This window comes from Mauremys reevesii, linkage group 5 (genome assembly GCF_016161935.1).
Source record: "Mauremys reevesii isolate NIE-2019 linkage group 5, ASM1616193v1, whole genome shotgun sequence".
Classification (NCBI taxonomy): Eukaryota; Metazoa; Chordata; order Testudines; family Geoemydidae; genus Mauremys; species Mauremys reevesii.
In genome coordinates, this window is record NC_052627.1 from 57,783,041 (window position 1) to 57,800,920 (window position 17,880).

Below are 17,880 nucleotides of genomic sequence, written 5' to 3' on the forward strand. Positions count from 1 at the left end.
TAGCCCACTACAATCCACTATCCTAGGCAAAGAAAAAGGCTCTGTAGAGACCTCAGCAATAATAAGGTAGCAAAGTAGCTGAAAATAATGACTACTGGTTGTTCTACAAAATGGAGAAGGCTTAATTTATCTGGCCAAAAAAAATAATAATAATAAAGAGGTTTGACGACACAAAAAAACATTCCCTGCTCAACTACCTAGCTCAGTACACTGAAAAAGGAAGATAGCTTTAACACTTTGTTAACTGGAGACACTGATCAAAATGGCCAAAGGGTCCTTCTAAAGTCAGTGAAAGGACAGACTTCAAATTTAATTTTGAGGTATTTGCATCTTTTGAATTGCACCATACTACTGTTGCTCAACAGTCAACCTGTAGAGGTAGGTGACAGAGATGAAGTGTGGTAATGAGGCAAACAAAACAAATAGTGTTCTAATACTGTTTTGATTTTAGCCAAGTTAATTTATTTATTACCCAGCAAACTAGTTTTCATGAGTTTTCTATTCAGTAATTTCTGCAGAAGAAACATTCCAATCCATGCATCCGACGAAGTGGGTATTCACCCATGAAAGCTCATGCTCCAAAACGTCTGTTAGTCTATAAGGTGCCACAGGACTCTTTGCTGCTTTTATTCTAATTCTTGTTTTCAAAGTCTGTTCACTTCATTCATACCTATTATTGCAAAGTCATGCTTATTATTGGCTACACTCAGAATCTTAAATGACATTTCTTTTCTGACAAAAAAAACAGAATTGAAATATATTTAGCAAACTTTGATATTTATCTGCTTTTATAACATAGAACGAGTTGATTGTTCTCCAGATTAACTTTTCCACCACCTCACCCCTTTCCCTCATTCCCTCCTTCAGAAAAAGAAAATGCCACAAAAATCAAACCAGCCTGGGACTTGAAGTAAAGGATTAGGTGGCATTTGTGCAAAATGCAGATAACAAAAGCAAGAGTGAAGAAAATTGAAGAGACAGCCAAACTCCAGCAACAAAATGGTTAAAGAATCTGAATCATTGTTCTCCTTATTCTGAGAGTATGCTATATTGTGAACAGCGCAAACATCAGACAAGTTAAGATTACTGACTATTATCTCCTTAATTTTCTCCGCTTTCCCTCACATTCCCTCTTGCTATCAACACACTATTTTTCCAAAGCTTCTCTTCTGCTAAGAAGTAAACTTTCCCTAATCCATCTATTATTGAGCCTTTAATTGGATTGGGAGCAGGGTGGTATATAAAATAGCCCCTATTCAGTCAGAAAGACTGTAGTTTTAGGGACTTAAAGGAGAAAGGTATTGTGAAAGAAAACCCACAGGGAATCAAGGATTAAGAGGTGGTTCTACTGAACTCATCAGCTCCACAACACAACGAATTGTTTCCTTAAACAGGTAACTTTCTAAATAAATAGACTCTGCAGTGTAACTGGTCCTTCAAAACACAAAGTAAATTGAAAATAAAAATTGGCTTAGCACAGAATAAAGAAGCACATGATGTTGTTGCTTCTATTTAGCACCTTTACATTAATAACCATTTACATTCTCTCACCTTCAGGTAAATAGCTGCACAACAGTTACAAGAACATGGAAACATAATGCAAAGTGATAAAATACACATTATGCTCAACTAAGACACTAAATTTATACACTGACATTTCTTTGGAGTAAATTATAATTTCCAAATCCAGTGGAATCTTCATCTAAAACACCCTTCCCCTCTTCTCACCTTCCAAAAAGGTAACAAAGTACTTCAAAGTGAAGTTTCACTATACAGTAGGACTGCCACTGAAGTTGCCTGACAGTTGCCACCCAGTTACATCTTAAAATTATCATTTCCCCCTATATTTAGATCAGGAAATGTCTGTGTTCCTTTTGTGATAATGGCTGGCAAATGATGACTTTTAAATACATTCTGCCATAAGAGAAGATGATGTAGCTGGCCAAAAAGATCTCCCCTTACTTTAGAGAGTGGTGACAGGGCCTCGTTACCTCCTACAGTTGCTGTAGACACAGAAAGGACATATATTCATTCCCAACAGGGAATAACTGTAGCAAACACATCCTACTCCACCTTACTCCATGCTGGAAACAACTACAAAAAGTTCAGAAGCCAAGTACTTCTTATCATTCCCCATAAAGGTAGTGACAATTTCTTCTTTGTTCCTCTTTCACTGGGCATTTAGAACAGAGGAGGAGGAGGAACAGGTGATAATCCTTTTCAGAACAGAGCAATTAATATCTTGATGAAACCAACGTGAAGCAAAACCATGGTGGTTTCACCAATGGTGTGCATGGGTGCACACAGAGTGTGTGTGGAGGAGGGTGCCCAAGAGATGTCATGCAAACAGACTCCACACACCCCTGTATACCATGTTGCAGTGCCTCACCATAGCTCATGTAATGTGCATGGGGATTTGGGAAGATGACAAGTGTGGTCTAGGAAAGTGCAAAGGGCTCTTGATTATATGAATATACCAGCCAACACCTCCCAGGAATGACAAAGTACAGGGCAGGAGTCAATACTAAATATTACAGCCTAAAAGTTTAAGTAGGTATGAGACAGCTCCACTACTGCCCTGTGGCCTAGCAAGGAGATGGAAAATACCATTGACTCTGAAATGAGAGTGATTCCTATGCACAACCAGTTTACTCAGGCATTGTGCAAGGGACTAACCAAACAGAACACAAGATTATATTAGTGATCAGACAATCAGATATTAATCTTGTTTGTATCAGATAAGAGGTTATTACATAGTAAAACAACTTTGCTTTCAAGATGTATATTCAGACACTTGATTCCCAAGAATATTAGCACATGAATTAGGTTAGTAGATCATATTATCATTCTTTAACATAACACTTGTCAGAGATTTTGATATACAGGAAATGTGAGTTCTAACTGACATTATACTAACACATATTGTATTAGAGATCCAAATGGACAGAAATACCACAGGTGCCTATAGAAAGCAGGCCAACTAGTTCACAAAATACATTAATTGATGTTTGATACCCTAACTTTGCTACCTGTAAAAATATCTTAAAACAGTGGCCTGATTTTTCAGAAATGCTGAGCACCTACACCTCCCTTTTCAGCCAATGGGAGTTGAGAGTGACGAGCACTTCTGGAAACCAGGCTTTTAAGGCACCAAAATTTGAAAATGCTTGTCTATGTACATACAGCACTTCACAACCAAAACAGAACCTTTTTCAAGGTGTTGGGTGTTCCTGAGTAGACACTAGTGCACTGGGAAAGGGGTAATGTTATACAAGTGCTCCAGGGAAAACCATTATTTTTATGAAAGGTGCTACCGGATCTCTACTAAACATACAGGGAAGATAGGATCCATGTTTAAAATTTCTCTTTTTGGAAGACACTCATAGTAAAATGCATGGAACTCAAGTTATGTACCATAGAAAAACAAAGGACTGTGTTACTACTACCGAGATTCAACTGTGCTTCTCAGGACTCTAGATATTATTAATCTGATGATAAATTACCTTCTTGCTTACTCCCCCTCTAGCTTGCTAATATAAAGTGATACTTCCCCTATAACAGGTTTTCGGGGGTGAACAGAAGGGAAGAAGGAACATGCTACAGCTCACCTGCTAAAAAATGTTTTTTATTCTACAGCTAAGGTCACTTATCTATCTTAGATAAACACAAGACATGGCACAGGACAAAAATCTCTAAGACTACAGATTAAGAAAGCACTAACTATATAAAAGTGCATCTAATGATGAATATTTTATGGATGTAGACCTTTCACACCCTTCACAATTACATCTTTAATTGCTTTCATCATGTGCTTTTGAAGTTAATGCTTTTGTTTCTACAGATGGAACTTAATGGTAAAATGGACACGGGCTCTTTTTAATATGGGCACTATATATACACAAATTAACAACTAGATGAAGAAGCACAAACAGTGTATGGAAAACTGTTAGTAGGTCTTGAATCCTTCACAATTCCTCTATGTTTTATACTGATGCCTAATATTTTGACCACAAAGTGGAAGAGCAAGTTTGAGGGCCACTGAATACTGTCTAAGTGTGGTACATTAACTATGTTTTTCCCCCCTGAAGTGCCTACAATGCTCCAGTAAAGAGGTACTACATGAACAAACAAGTATTATATTTTCTCAAAAAAAACACCTGCCACCTTAACAACATTATACGGAAGTAGATCTTAAATGGGCAGCCCCACTACTGAAGGAAATCACATAAGGGCAATACTGTCCAAGCATTCTGTTGGAATACTGTAAAGCCTTTTCCTCAGAAGTATAAAAACGGGAAATCTGAGAGGCTTTCCCAATGAAGGGGAAAACCATTCCTGTAAGCAGGTGATGACTTGTCTTCAATTTCCTTGACCCATCCCAAGTCACACTGTGCCAATTATTATTGTCCATTATTTGTTTTTGATGAATGTTAGCACTGTCATGTTTAGAAGAAGGTGAAACCAATGCACTGGAAGGGAATTCAGCTGGAGTTAGGCCAAAGGCTGATAGAAAAGACAAGATGGGCCTGATTTTAAGAAAAACACTCCTTCCATGCACAAAGCAAGAATTGCCCAGGGTTAGGGGTGCTGGAACAATGTTTATAGTGAGCAGGGCCGGCTCCAGGCACCAGCAAAGGAAGCAGGTGCATGGGGTGGCCAATGGAAAGGGGTGGCACGTCTCGGTCTTTGGCAGCAGGTCCCTCACTCCCTGTCAGAGGGAAGGACCTGCTGCCGAATTGCTGCCGAAGAATGAAGCGGCACAGTAGAGTTGCCACCGAAGTGACGCCGATTGCAGCTTTTTTTTTTTCCCCCACTTCGCCGCCGGGGGCAGCAAAAGAGCTGGAGCTAGCCCTGATAGTGGGGGTGCTGAAAGCCAAACTGTAAACCCTGTATGTAAAGGAAACCGCTTCAAGCCAGTGCTGTCACACCCTCATCACCCCTAGTTACAACACCTATGCACAGAGTTGGAGAAGACCAGTGTCTTCAATAAAGCTCTGTCCCTGCGCTGAGGAAGGCACCACTTTAAAACGGGTGTAAAAACCCATCTCAGAGATGTGTATGTATTATATGTAAGCACAAGCACAATACTCTAACACTCATGATAAGAAAAACAGTTATTTTATATACATGTATATAAAAGTGAAAATAACTTGTTGGAATTGGTCTTAGAACACATCTCATTTAGTCTCAACAGAAATTTACACTTTGAGGTGTGTTTTTTTTTAAACAAACAATTGTCAGATTAGAATAAATGTTCAAAATCCACCCTTGTATTTTTTTACTCAGCCTACCTCCTTCAGCATTTGGGTGTAAATTTTCTTTCAAATATATTGCCCTGTAGTAAACACTGCTTGTGAATATAAGATTTACAGCACATTAATAAAACCATATAGGCTTACTGGCCTTAAAAAATAGGAGGCACAGTTTAAAGTTTTCATGTCTATCTAGAAAAAGATCTACCGATAGCAATGTTTCAGGTTTAAATATAGAATGTTTATACTCACACATCAATTCACCCCTCATCAACCTTTAATTATTTATTTTCTTGAATGTAGCATCAAGTCCTGAAAAGTTGAAAATTATTTGCTGGAAAATCTAGTTATATTCTTCCTCTTCTCATCCAAAAACAATTCATTACAGTAATGTTTATTTGCAAGTAATAAAAAACTGTTAGTAACCTTTCGTAACTCTTGTTCTTTGAGATGTGTTGCTCATGTCCACCCTATGCTAGGTGTGCGCACGCCAAGTGTGTGGAGATTTTTTTTGTCAGTGGTAACCGTAGGATTGGCCCTAGCAGCCCCTGGAACCACGTGCCATATGTGCCGGTATAAGGGGCACCACTGGCTCTGCATCCTCTCAGTTCCTTCTTGCCGGTAACTCCGACAAAGGGGTAAGGAGGGTGGGTTATGGAATGGACATGAGCAACACATCTTGAAGAACAACAATGACAAAAGGTTAGTAATTGTTTTTATTTCTTCAAGTGCTTGCTCATGTCCATTCCAAGGTAGGTGACTCAAACAGTACCATCAGAGGTGGGCTCAGAGTTTATGGACGTGCTGACTGCACCACCGCTCTTCTGAAACTGGCATCATCACAGGCCTGCTGGGTGATGGCATAGTAGAACGCAAAGGTATAAACCGATGACCACGTTTTGGCTCTGCAGAGGTCCTGGCTTGGTATTTGTGAGAGAAACGCTGCTGATGAGGCTCTCATGGAATGAGCAGTCACGATGGCTGGAGGCAGAATATTCGCCTGTTCATAGCAAACATGGATACAGGCACTTATCCAGGACGAGCTTCTTTGGAATGACACCGGCAGCCCAATCATCCTTACCACTACTGCTACAAAGATTTGTGTAGATTTGCAGAAGGGCTTAGTCCTCTCAGTATAGAAGGCAAGGGCCCACCTAACATCTAATATCTGGAGCCAATGCTCCTCAACAGTTTGGTGAGGTTTCAGAAAGAACACTGGAGGATGTAACCAACTGTTATAGTGCTGAGCACTCAAGTATCCAATGTTATATATGACCATGCTGGGCTGAAGGGCGACGGCAGTCCAAAAACAAAAGGGGGGATGGATCTGGAGTCGAGACTGGTATACCACCCTCAGGTGTACTTTAGTAAGGCCTGTCTGGCCCCACCGGGGTATCTATATGAGCCCAGGGAGCGAAGTGTGGCCTTGAGTCTTGGAGGCTGTGAAGCTTGGAGTCCGTCTGTTCAGAGAACAGGTAGATACTCTCAAAGGGGAGGTCCTGCATGGACTGCTGCACTTCTCAAGAGAAGCCCAATGACTGGAGCCATGAACAGTACCTCATGGTGACCGCTGAAACCACAGTCCTGGCTACTGAGTACGTCACATCCAGAGCTGCCTGGAGGGAGGTCCTAGCCACCCTTTTGCCCTCCTCCAGGATAGCGAGAACTCCTGCCTTGATTCCTGCGGCAGGGACTCCTTAAATTTGGCCACTAAGTCCCACAGGTTAAAATCTTACCTCCCCAGCAGAGCCTGCTGGTTAGAAATACATAACTGGAGGCTGCCTGTCAAATAAACCTTGTGCCTGAACAGGTCGTCTCTTAGCCTCTCTATTTTTGGAGGTAGCACTTGAGTGCCCCATCTGTCCCGCTCGTTTGCAGTTGATACCACCAGGGACTCGGGAGGGGAGAGAAATTTGAGTACAGGTACTCAAACCACCCAAAGCTCTGCAAAGAGACTTTTCATCCCTTAACTGGACAACTGAGGACTTCTTGTGCACAGGGAATCCTCAGCTAACATAAAACTACTATGACCACTTCTAGCCAGCTCATCTTGCCTACCCACAGCAAAGGAGTTCATAAGGGGGCATATACTGGGGCAGGGGGGACAGGGACAGAACACACTGTACTGATGACATATGCTGGTGTAATGCCAGACCAAGTTAGAGCAGTCCTGAAGCTTCCACAGATTGTGCTGGAAATTAACTTAGCCCCCAGGCATCTTTCTAACTCATCCCTCAGCTATATGGAGAAGGAGCCTTTAAAAAAGCACTCCTCACCTAATGGAGGGAAGGAGATAGAACCATTCATCATTGTACAAACACTGGTGCTCTTTATTGACTTCAGTTCCTTATTTCATATGAAAATATGGGCAAAATCTGTGATTCAACACACAGGAAAAAAGTTTAAAAAATTCTACTGTACCCCTAATATGCAGAAGGCAAAAAAACTAAGTTATCTGATATTGTAAACCAAATCAATCCTAACCAAAGGTTAAAATACTTTCTTGATCCCACAAGTGACTGAGATAGAGAGCAGCTCAAAGAGAAATCACGATTCAAGGTTGAGTCCCAATGAGGGAACACCAAATCAAATTAAAACAGAACGAAGACCAATCCTAGCACAGGATGGGGAAGCCAAGAGATTCCATACTACTTACTTTATAATAAATCTCAGTGAAAGATGCCTCCAGCCAGATAACTAATCTTTTGCCCTGAATGAGCTAGATAAGAGAAAGGAAATAGTCACTGAGAAAGCAATACTCTGATCAATGAGAAAACTCTTAAGCTGAAGCATTGCTAGAAAGCGGAGGCCTGGCAACTGGGCTCTTCTTTAGAAAAGTGCTCCTTTAAACCAGTTCCCAAGGCAGTATCTCCTCTCAGTTCTGAGATTATTATACATTTGGATTAAAAAAAAGTCTAGGAATGTGTCTTTCATTAGGAGATTAGCAAACAAGTAGCAAATGAATACCAAACAGTGAAATATGTTCAACTCAGTTTAAAATCTCATAACAGCACAGTTGCCCACTATATCAAAGGCCACACTGTGGATGTAAACCAATGTAACTGAACAGACCCCAGTAAGCCTGACAGTCAGCAAATGCTCTATTTATGTAAAGAATTAGAGCACACACCAGGCCAATCTCTGGGTTTTGCTGCCCCATGGTATACTTTTTCCTCATGTCCAAATTACACAAATTAAAAGTCAACTCACAATCCTCTGGCACTACGTACTAATTATGTCATTTGACCCACTCTAAGAACTTCCTGCTATTTCAAAGAATTGTAAAGTAATAAACATACACAAAAAGGAGGCGTCAGCCGCCTTCACATAAAGAAAGGTAACTAGAAGTTTCCCACTCAAAGAAATACAAAAAGTTTATAGATATGACAATATGTAAAAATTGCTTAATTTTCAACATTCTGACATAAAAAGTTTAACTCCTGTTTTTCGGTACTCCATGCTTTTGTTTCCTTTATTACATAAAAATGTACACACCTATTGAATAGTTGCTAGTCCCCTGTGGTATTTTACTTTTTATGTACCAACACTGGGTATAGGGAACAAAATGAAGACAATCTGGGTCCCTATGAATGTACAGTCTAAAAGTCAAAAGAAAGATGAGGACACACTAGGACAACCAGAGAAAGGATTATTATAGAAAATCCAGCTCCACTCTAAAAAGTGACTGTAAAACGTAAAAAGTGATTTCTTCCTGGGTGTATTAAGAATCTTATCTGCTCACCATAGTAACGAGAGTAAGAATTTGCTACTTTTTACTACTGCAAAGACAATACAGATAAAAGATATAATTCTGTTTATTCAGAAGGATGTGTTTACTAAATTCCAATCACTGGGCCAATTGGTTACACCTGTAACTACAGGGCCAGTCCTAGACCAACTGGCACCCCAGACAAGGAGCACCTTCAGCGCTCCATCTCCCCGCTCCATTTGTTGAACATTTTAATACCTTATTTTTTATCTGTAGCCTATTTCATGACTTAGATGCGTGATTTGCATGCATGATTTAGACGATGGCTAGCAGTCATACTGCACCGTCTGCTGCCAGCCTAAGATGTAAAAGATAGATGGAGTGGATAAAAACAAGATATAGACCAGATTTGTTTTGTATTCATTTGCTCTCTACTCCCTCGGTGAAATCAACAGCCTGCTAAACCCAGGCTTTTGAGTTCAATCCTTGAGGGGGCCATTCTGTGTGAGAGTTGTTTGTGTTTCTCCTTGATGCAAAGCCTCCGCCTTTGTGGATTTTAATTCCCTGTAAGCCATGTCGTCAGTCACTCCTCCCTCCGTCAGAGCAATGACAAACAATCGTTTTGCGCCTTTTTTCAGTGCAGACACCATACCACGGCAAGCATGGAGCCCACTCAGCTCAATGCAGCAGTCATGAACATTGTAAACACCTCGCGCATTATCGTGCAGTTTATGCTGAACCAGAACCTGGAAAACCAGGTGAGGAGGCGGCGACGGCAGCGCGGCGATGAGAATGATGAGGACATGGACACAGAATTCTCTCAAACCGCAGGCCCCAGTGCTTTGGAGAGCATGCTGTTAATGGGGCAGGTTCATGCCGTGGAACGCCGATTCTGGGCCCGGGAAACAAGCATAGACTGGTGGGACCGCATAGTGTTGCTGGTGTGGGACGATTTCCAGTGGCTGAGAAACTTTTGCATGCATAAGGGCACTTTCATGGAACTTTGTGACTTGCTTTCCCCTGCCCTGAAGTGCCAGAATACCAAGATGAGAGCAGCCCTCGCAGTTCACAAGCGAGTGGCGATAGCCCTGTGGAAGCTTGCAATGCCAGACAGCTACCGGTCAGTCGGGAATCAATTTGGAGTGGGCAAATCTACTGTGGGAGCTACTGTGATGCAAGTAGCCAAAGCAATCACTGAGTGCTGCTACCAAAGGTAGTGACTCTGGGAAATGTGCATGTCATAGTGGATGGCTTTGCTGCAATGGGATTCCCTAACTGTGGTAGGGTGATAGATGGAACCCATATCCCTATCTTGGCACCAGACCACCAGGGCAGCCAGTACGTAAACCGCAAGGGGTACTTTTCAATGGTATTGCAAGCACTGGTGGATCAAAAGGGATGTTTCACCAACATCAACGTGAGATGGCCGGGAAGGGTTCATGACGCTCGCGTCTTCAGGAACACTAGTCTCTTTAAACAGCTGCAGCAAGGGATTTACTTCCCAGACCAGAAAATAACTGTTGGGGATGTTGAAATGCCTATAGTTATCCTTGGGGACCCAGCCTACCCCTTAATGCCATGGCTCATGAAGACATACCAAGGCAGCCTGGACAGTAGTCAGGAGCTGTTCAACTATAGGCTGAGCAAGTGCAGAATGGTGGCAGAATGTGCATTTGGACGTTTAAAGGGCCGCTGGCGCACTTTAATGACTCGCTCAGACCTCAGCCAAACCAATATTCCCATTGTTATTGCTGCTTGCTGTGTGCTCCACAATCTCTGTGAGAGTAAGGGGGAGACGTTTATGGCGGGGTGGGAGGTCAAGGCAAATCACCTGTCTGCTGATTACACATAGTCAGACACCAGGGCGGTTAGAAGAGCACACCAGGAAGCGCTGCACATCAGAGAAGCTTTGAACACCAGTTTCATGACTGGCCAGGCTACGGTATGACAGTTCTGTTTGTTTCTCCTTGATGAAAACCTGCCCCCTTGATTGACTTATTCCCTGTAAGCCACCCACCCTCCCCCCTTCGATCACAGCTTGCTTGCAAAGGAAATAAAGTCACTATCATTCAAAAACCATGTATTCTTTATTAATTGATTATAAAAATAGGGAGAGAACTGACAAGGTAGCCCGGGTGGGGTGTGGGAGGAGGGAAGGAAAAAGTCACTTCAAAACTTGTTGAATGACAGCCTTTTGCTTGGGCTGTCCACTGGGGTGGAGTGGGCAGGTGCAGATCCCTGCTAGCCAAACGCGAACAGCTCAGCACCACTAACTGCGGGGAGGATTTCTTTTCAGCCAAAGGCAAACAGCCCAGTAGGAACGGCCACCTCTGAATGTCCCCTTAATTAAATTCCTGTATTTCAACCAGGTTACCATGAACGATATCACTCTCCTGAGGATAACACAGCAAGATAAAGAACGGATGTTGCTTGAATGCCAGCAAACACCAGGACTATAGACTGCCAGGCTTTGTCATGCAATGATACCAGATTACTTGCTACTAGCATGGCGTGGTAAAGTGTCCTATCATGGAGGATGGAATAAGGCTGCCCTCCCCAGAAACCTTCTGCTAAGGCTTTTGAAGCACCTCCAGGAGAGCTTCATGGAGATATCCCTGGAGGATTTCTGCTCCATCCCCAGACACATTAACAGACTTTTCCAGTAGCTGTACTGGCTGTGAATGCATCTCAAGTCCTCAGGGCAAATTAATCATTAAAAAACGCTTGCTTTTAAACCATGTTTTATATTTACAAAGGTACACTCACCAGAGGTCCCTTCTACAGCTTCATGATCCAGGATACCGCCTTGGGAGGGTTGGGAGGCTATTTCAGTCGGGCTGAGAAAAAGATCCTGGCTGTTGGGGAGAACAGTGTGCTGTGTGCTCTCCGCAAGCTCGTTCTCCTCCTCCTCCTCCTCATCTTCCCTGCCTGCAAAATCCTCAGGGAATCCACAGTCAGGGGTGGGGTAGTGGTGGCGGCCCCTCTTAGAATTGCATGCAGCTCAACATAGAAGCGGCATGTCTGCGACTCTGCCCCGGAGCATCCGTTTGCTTCTTTGGCTTTCTGGTATACTTTTCTGATCTCCTTAACTTTCACGCAGCACTGTAGTGAGTCCCTATTTTGGCCTCTCTCCATCATGCCCTTGGAGATTTTTTTCAAATGTTTTGGCATTTCGTCTTTTGGAACAGAATCCTCTCCCCATATAGCGATCAGATCCAGTACCTCCCGTATGGTCCATGCTGGAGCTCTTTTTCGATTCTCGGACTGCATGGTTACCTGTGCTGATGAGCTGTGCATGGTCACCTGTGCTGATCAGCTCTCCATGCTGGACAAACAGAAAATGAAATTCAAAAGTTCCCGGGACTTTTCCTGTTTACCTGGCCAGTGCATCCGAGTTCAGATTGCTGTCCAGAGTGGTCACAATGGTGCACTGTGGGATAGCTCCCGGAGGCCAATACCATCGAATTGCATCCACACTAACCCTAATTTGAACCAGAAATGTCAATGTCAGCGCTACTCCCCTCGTCCGGGAGGAGAACAGAAATTGATTTTAAGAGCCCTTTATGTCGAAGTAAATGGCTTTGTTGTGTGGACAGATGCAAGGTTAATTCGATTTAACGCTGCTAAATTCGACCTAAACATATAGTGTAGACCAGGCCATAGAATCATAGGACTGGAAGGGACCTTGAGAGGTCATCTAGTCCAGTCCCCTGCACTCATGTCAAGACTAGGTATTATCTAGACCATCCCTGACAGATGTTTGTCTAACCTGCCCTTAAAAATCTCCAGTGATGGAGATTCCACAACCTCCCTAGGCATTTTATTCCAGTGCTTAAGGGGGAGGGATAGTTCAGTGGTTTGAGCATTGGCTTGCTAAACCCAGGGTTGTGAGTTCAATCCTTGAGGAGGCCACTTAGGGATCTGGGGCAAAAATTGGTCCTGCTAGTGAAGGCAGGGGGCTGGACTCGATGACCTTTCGAGGTCCCTTCCAGTTCTAGGAGATTGGTATATCTCCAATTATTACCCTTTTATTTTTTTTATTACCCTTAAGTTTTTCCTAATATCCAGCCTAAACCTCTCTTGTTACAATTTAAGCCCATTGGTTCTTGTCCTATCCTCAGAGGTTAAGAACAATAATTATTCTCCCTCCTCTTTGTAACAACCTTTTATGTACTTGAAAACTTATGTCCCCTCTCAGTCTTCTCTTTTCAAGACTAAACAAATTCAGTTTTTTCCATCTTCCCTCATAGGTCACATTTTCTAGACCTTTAATCATTTTTGCTGCTCTTCTCTGGACTTTCTCCAATTTGTCCACATCCTTCCTGAAATGTGGCACCCAGAACTGGATTCAATACTCCAGTTGGGCCTAATCAGCGAGGAGTAGAGAGGAGGAATACTTTTCATGTCTTGCTTACAACTCTCCTGCTAATACATCCCACAATGATGTTTGCTTTTTTTGCAACAGTGATACACTGTTGACTCATATTTATCTTGCGGCCCACTATGACCCCTAGATCACTTTCCGCAGTACTCCTTTTTAGTCCGTCATTTCCCATTTTGTATGTGTGCAATGGATATTTCCTTCCTAAGTGGAGTACTTTGCATTTGTCCTTATTGAATTTCATCCTAACTCCTGTACAAACATGGTCTTATTGAAGTCAATGGCAAAAGTCCCATTGATTTCAAGGGGCCAAGATTTCACCCTATGTTAGTTTAAGACAGGAGGGAAAAGGAAAAAGAAAAGAAACAAACTGAAGCCATAATCTCTAATAGGTCTGAAACACTGACTATGAAATTATTAAAATAAATTACTAGTCATCTTATTCTTTCTAGAGGCTATCATTAAATGGGTATTTATGTATCTGGAGTCGAGGTACTGCAATCTATCAAGGGAAGGAGTCTACAATGAATTTTAACAGTAAAGTCTCTCATACTAAAGTGTCATATTCCAAGCTGCAAACCAAAAATGGAATATTTTAAGATCTTAGACAGAAATCATGTTTTATATATGTCTTCATAGGAGTTAGCACAGAGGAGCCTTAATCCTGAATGGGACTTCTGTATACTAACAATAGAACTAATTTATTATCTTAAAGAAGCTGGATTAACTACAGAGAAATTCTTGATTTAAGAGCTATTTGAAACCAATCTTGTACCCAACAGCACTTGAAGGCCTGTTTAGAACCAATGTGATGTGAAAAAAATGGAGGAGTGAGTCTGTGATTTGCTCACTTTCATAAAAAAAATTAAATATACAGGAGGGATAGCTTTTAAATTTTTACTATGAAACATTACTCAAAACAGCATTGTTTTTTAAAAAGTTTATGTAATATTAATTTTGGGAAAGGCACAGGTTGACATATCAAAGGCAGTACACAACTTTCAATTAGGTATATAACCAAAGAAAAACAAATACATAGTAAGTTCAGTTTTGAAGCCTATCTACTTTGCTTCTTCTAGAGCACTGTCATGATTTCAGCTTAGTTTGGAAGATCACAATATGCTAAGGAGCCACAGCATTTCCTCAATACAAAAAATGCTTGCCCTAAATTTAAACAGCATTTCAGTCCAAAAGCTCTTATCAAATTGTTACATTTAACTTTGTTCAATTTCCAGCGAATACTTTAAACTTTTCTATGTTTTTATTTGTAATGCACTAAGATTCAAAGTTTCTTGGTTTTTTTTTAAATAACTTTTACTCATTCAATTATTTAAGAGTGCATAAGAGATATTAAATGAGTATAGCTAACTTATTGCAAACTTTAGTCCCAATCCTGCAAACATTTGCACGTGTAACTTTATTTACATGAGCAAAGTTACAAATGCACAAGAGTTTGTATGATTTGGGCCTAAATGACTTATTACAAGCTTAGTTTTAGGGCAGCATTTCTTGTACTGTTTCATTTCTCCATAACTGATTCAAGGAAGTTTCAACACAACCTGTATTCCATCTTCAGTTTTTAATATTTACCAACAGCATGAATCTCCATGTCCAGATAATGATTTCTCAGAAACGTAAAAACTATGCAGCTTGTCTCTCTTGTACAGTTTTAAAATACATTAAACGTTTAAATATTGCTATGCTAAGCCTATCAATTGTCAAATATCGTTTCATTCCCACTTTACTCAGCACCACATTTAGACATCTAAATTTTCTAACAATCCCTTCTTCGTGTGCTAATGCTATAAAGTACCTGTCTTCTTACATGTGCAAAATGTCAGGTTGTTTCAAAATGAAACCAAGAGGTGGCATGAATACCAGGTTTCATGGAAATGTGTTAAAATATAAATTGCTGCAGCATGTTTAACTGGATATTTGATATGATTGATATGATTTATTTATGTATATGTTTTGTTTTGGCTTTCACTATATTAAAGGTTCTATAAGATAATGTGTATTTCTGTGACAGATGAGCAAGCTTATCTGATAAACCACCAGAAGCATTTGCCAATAATACATTTTACACAGATTTCATATACTTGAATAAGAAATGCAACTCCATATATACATTTAATAAAACCCTAATTCTCGACACTATTATTTACTAACACTGGTTATTCCTAAATTGCATGAAAATAACCTGACAAAACTGATGTTACAAACAAACAGTACACTTCCTGTTATAATATTGAATCTGGAACACCATCAATGTTTTGTTCAGCTTGCATAAGTCACAACTGATTGGACACAGTCCCTGTGGGCATGCCATTTCATCCAGACTGGACGGTTCATTAGTCATAATTACTATAACTGTACAGCAGAGACTGCAGTTTTATCTCATCATACATCTTTGATAAAGCTGCTTCTATTTCTGCTTCATCAGCATGTGAAGTTACATTAACAGAGCATTTATTTTCCAATCTGTGATTAACAGAGATTGTGTTTCTTACAAAATATATACATAAACTCACACAAAACTAAGGCCCTGGTGTAATCATCATTTGAACTTTGTGTTAGAATCATGCACCACTAATTGTAACTGAACAAGAAGTTCTGAAAAAATTGCATTGCTAAGGAAAATTTAACAAAGTATTAACAGTATGTTTTATAAAGCAATCATAAGATTGTTGTTTTTTAATCTGAACTGTGACACTAGTTCGCAAAAATCTATCAGTTCCATTTGAAGCTGAGACATAGGTCATTTTTCAAGGTAAGTAGGACAATTAGTGATCCTAAGAGTTTCAAATGTCAAATGAAAGACTACTACAAAATGTAAAGTGTACTATATAAAGGAATCTTGCGAAAACTGGAAGCCCAAGTACTACAAGAGGGTTGGAAAACAGATACCAGTAGATTTTATCAAACAAAAGGGCAGAATGCATAGAAATACAAAGGATATTTTGCCAAAACATACATTAAATGTGTAACACTGAAGGGAAAATGACACACAGGGATTTTTTTGTTACTGTTTTTCATAGCCTATTGTGTGACAATAGGAAACAAAAAGGCCAGTGGCACCATTTGAGTGTGCAGTGTGTACCCATGATAGACCACAAACAGTCATAATCAACGGTTACATGCGGGCACTGAAGCTGCAAAAATCCCAGAGTAATTAGTGTTGTCTGAATGCAATGACATCTGTGTTCTCATGGTCCTCTAGACTTGTCATGCCAATAAGATGTATATGAAAAAATATGACAAGCATTGCAAATGCCCTTCTGAAAGGTCTCACTCTGGGAAAAGCTTAAAAAAAATGACACATGCCACCTCTTTTTTGCCAATATATTTAACAGCCAAAGCCTCAAAATTTGCAAAGATCTTTTGAGACAATTTGTATTTGATTACGAAGGATTTATCCAGATTGTAGCATGATGATTTGAAAAGAAAATTGCTGCAGGTTTACCTCATTTTTATATTTATATTTAGTTTATTAACATGAGAAATAAAACATGACTTTTTATTGCATTTTACTTCTGATTGGTGTACTTATGTGTCAACATTATTTATACATTTTAATTAAAGCAGTTGACTAGAGAGCATTTATGTAAACAGAGTTTTTATTTTTACTTTCCCAGAACACCTTTTTTCAACAGTGGAACTAGAACAGTTTTAAAAACTATATGGCATTAGGAAATCTCTCTCTCTTTTCTACCAGAAGACTTGGGTAATTCAGTTTGACAGCCTTTGTTTTAGGATGCACAACCTTTTTACTTACTAGTGCCTATCCCTCAGATCCTTCTCTGGACTGTAGCAGTATGTCTGAGCATGCGTTTGCTCCAAGAAAGACATTAGTCATCATTAACAGGAGCACTGACACCAAATCTAAGTGTCTCTACACAATGACCAAATGGCAATCATCTTTCTCTTACACTGTCACTGCTGATTAGAGTTTTCTTTCATGAAAATTTAATTTGTTGCCTTTCTGCAGCTCTTTTTTACATTTCTGCAATTACATAGCATGCCATTAAAATGCTGCAAATGCAGCAAAAGATGCTGTACCTGTTCATAATAAAAGAAAAAAATTCTTATTATTCAGCTGTACTTTTCACCTAGCTTAACAGACGAAAACTACAAAGATATAGTGAATGACTAGTTGCTGACAAAAGGAAAAATACATATGGAATACTTGAATCAGGCCTCAAGTAACACATGTATTATCTGCTTGAGTAATTCCAACTAACTGAAGAAATTTTCCCCCTTGAAGATGATGAACATTTTGCATCTTCCAAAGCTTTGTTAGGCAGCACTACTAGTCACAAATATGTATTTACAAAAATTTGCAGTTTCTACTCATTTTTTTTTAAACATTTCATAACTCTGAAAATTTCTACCTTCATTTCTTCAATCTATGTCAACATTGCTCTTTGTAGTTAAAAGCCAAAGAAAATAATTTTAGCAGCTGCAGACATGAAAAAGTTTCATATTTGATACTCAGCAGCTATTCAATATACATAGTCTCAGACTTCTGCTTTGTGTAA

General features: G+C 40.2%; 1 protein-coding gene across 5 annotated transcripts in view; it reads right to left on the reverse strand.

The window, feature by feature from the left end:
* LRBA (LPS responsive beige-like anchor protein) overlaps positions 1-17,880 on the reverse strand; it is a 565,586-nt gene that overhangs the window by 221,627 nt on the left and 326,079 nt on the right. The gene's annotated exons all lie outside the window — the stretch shown is intronic.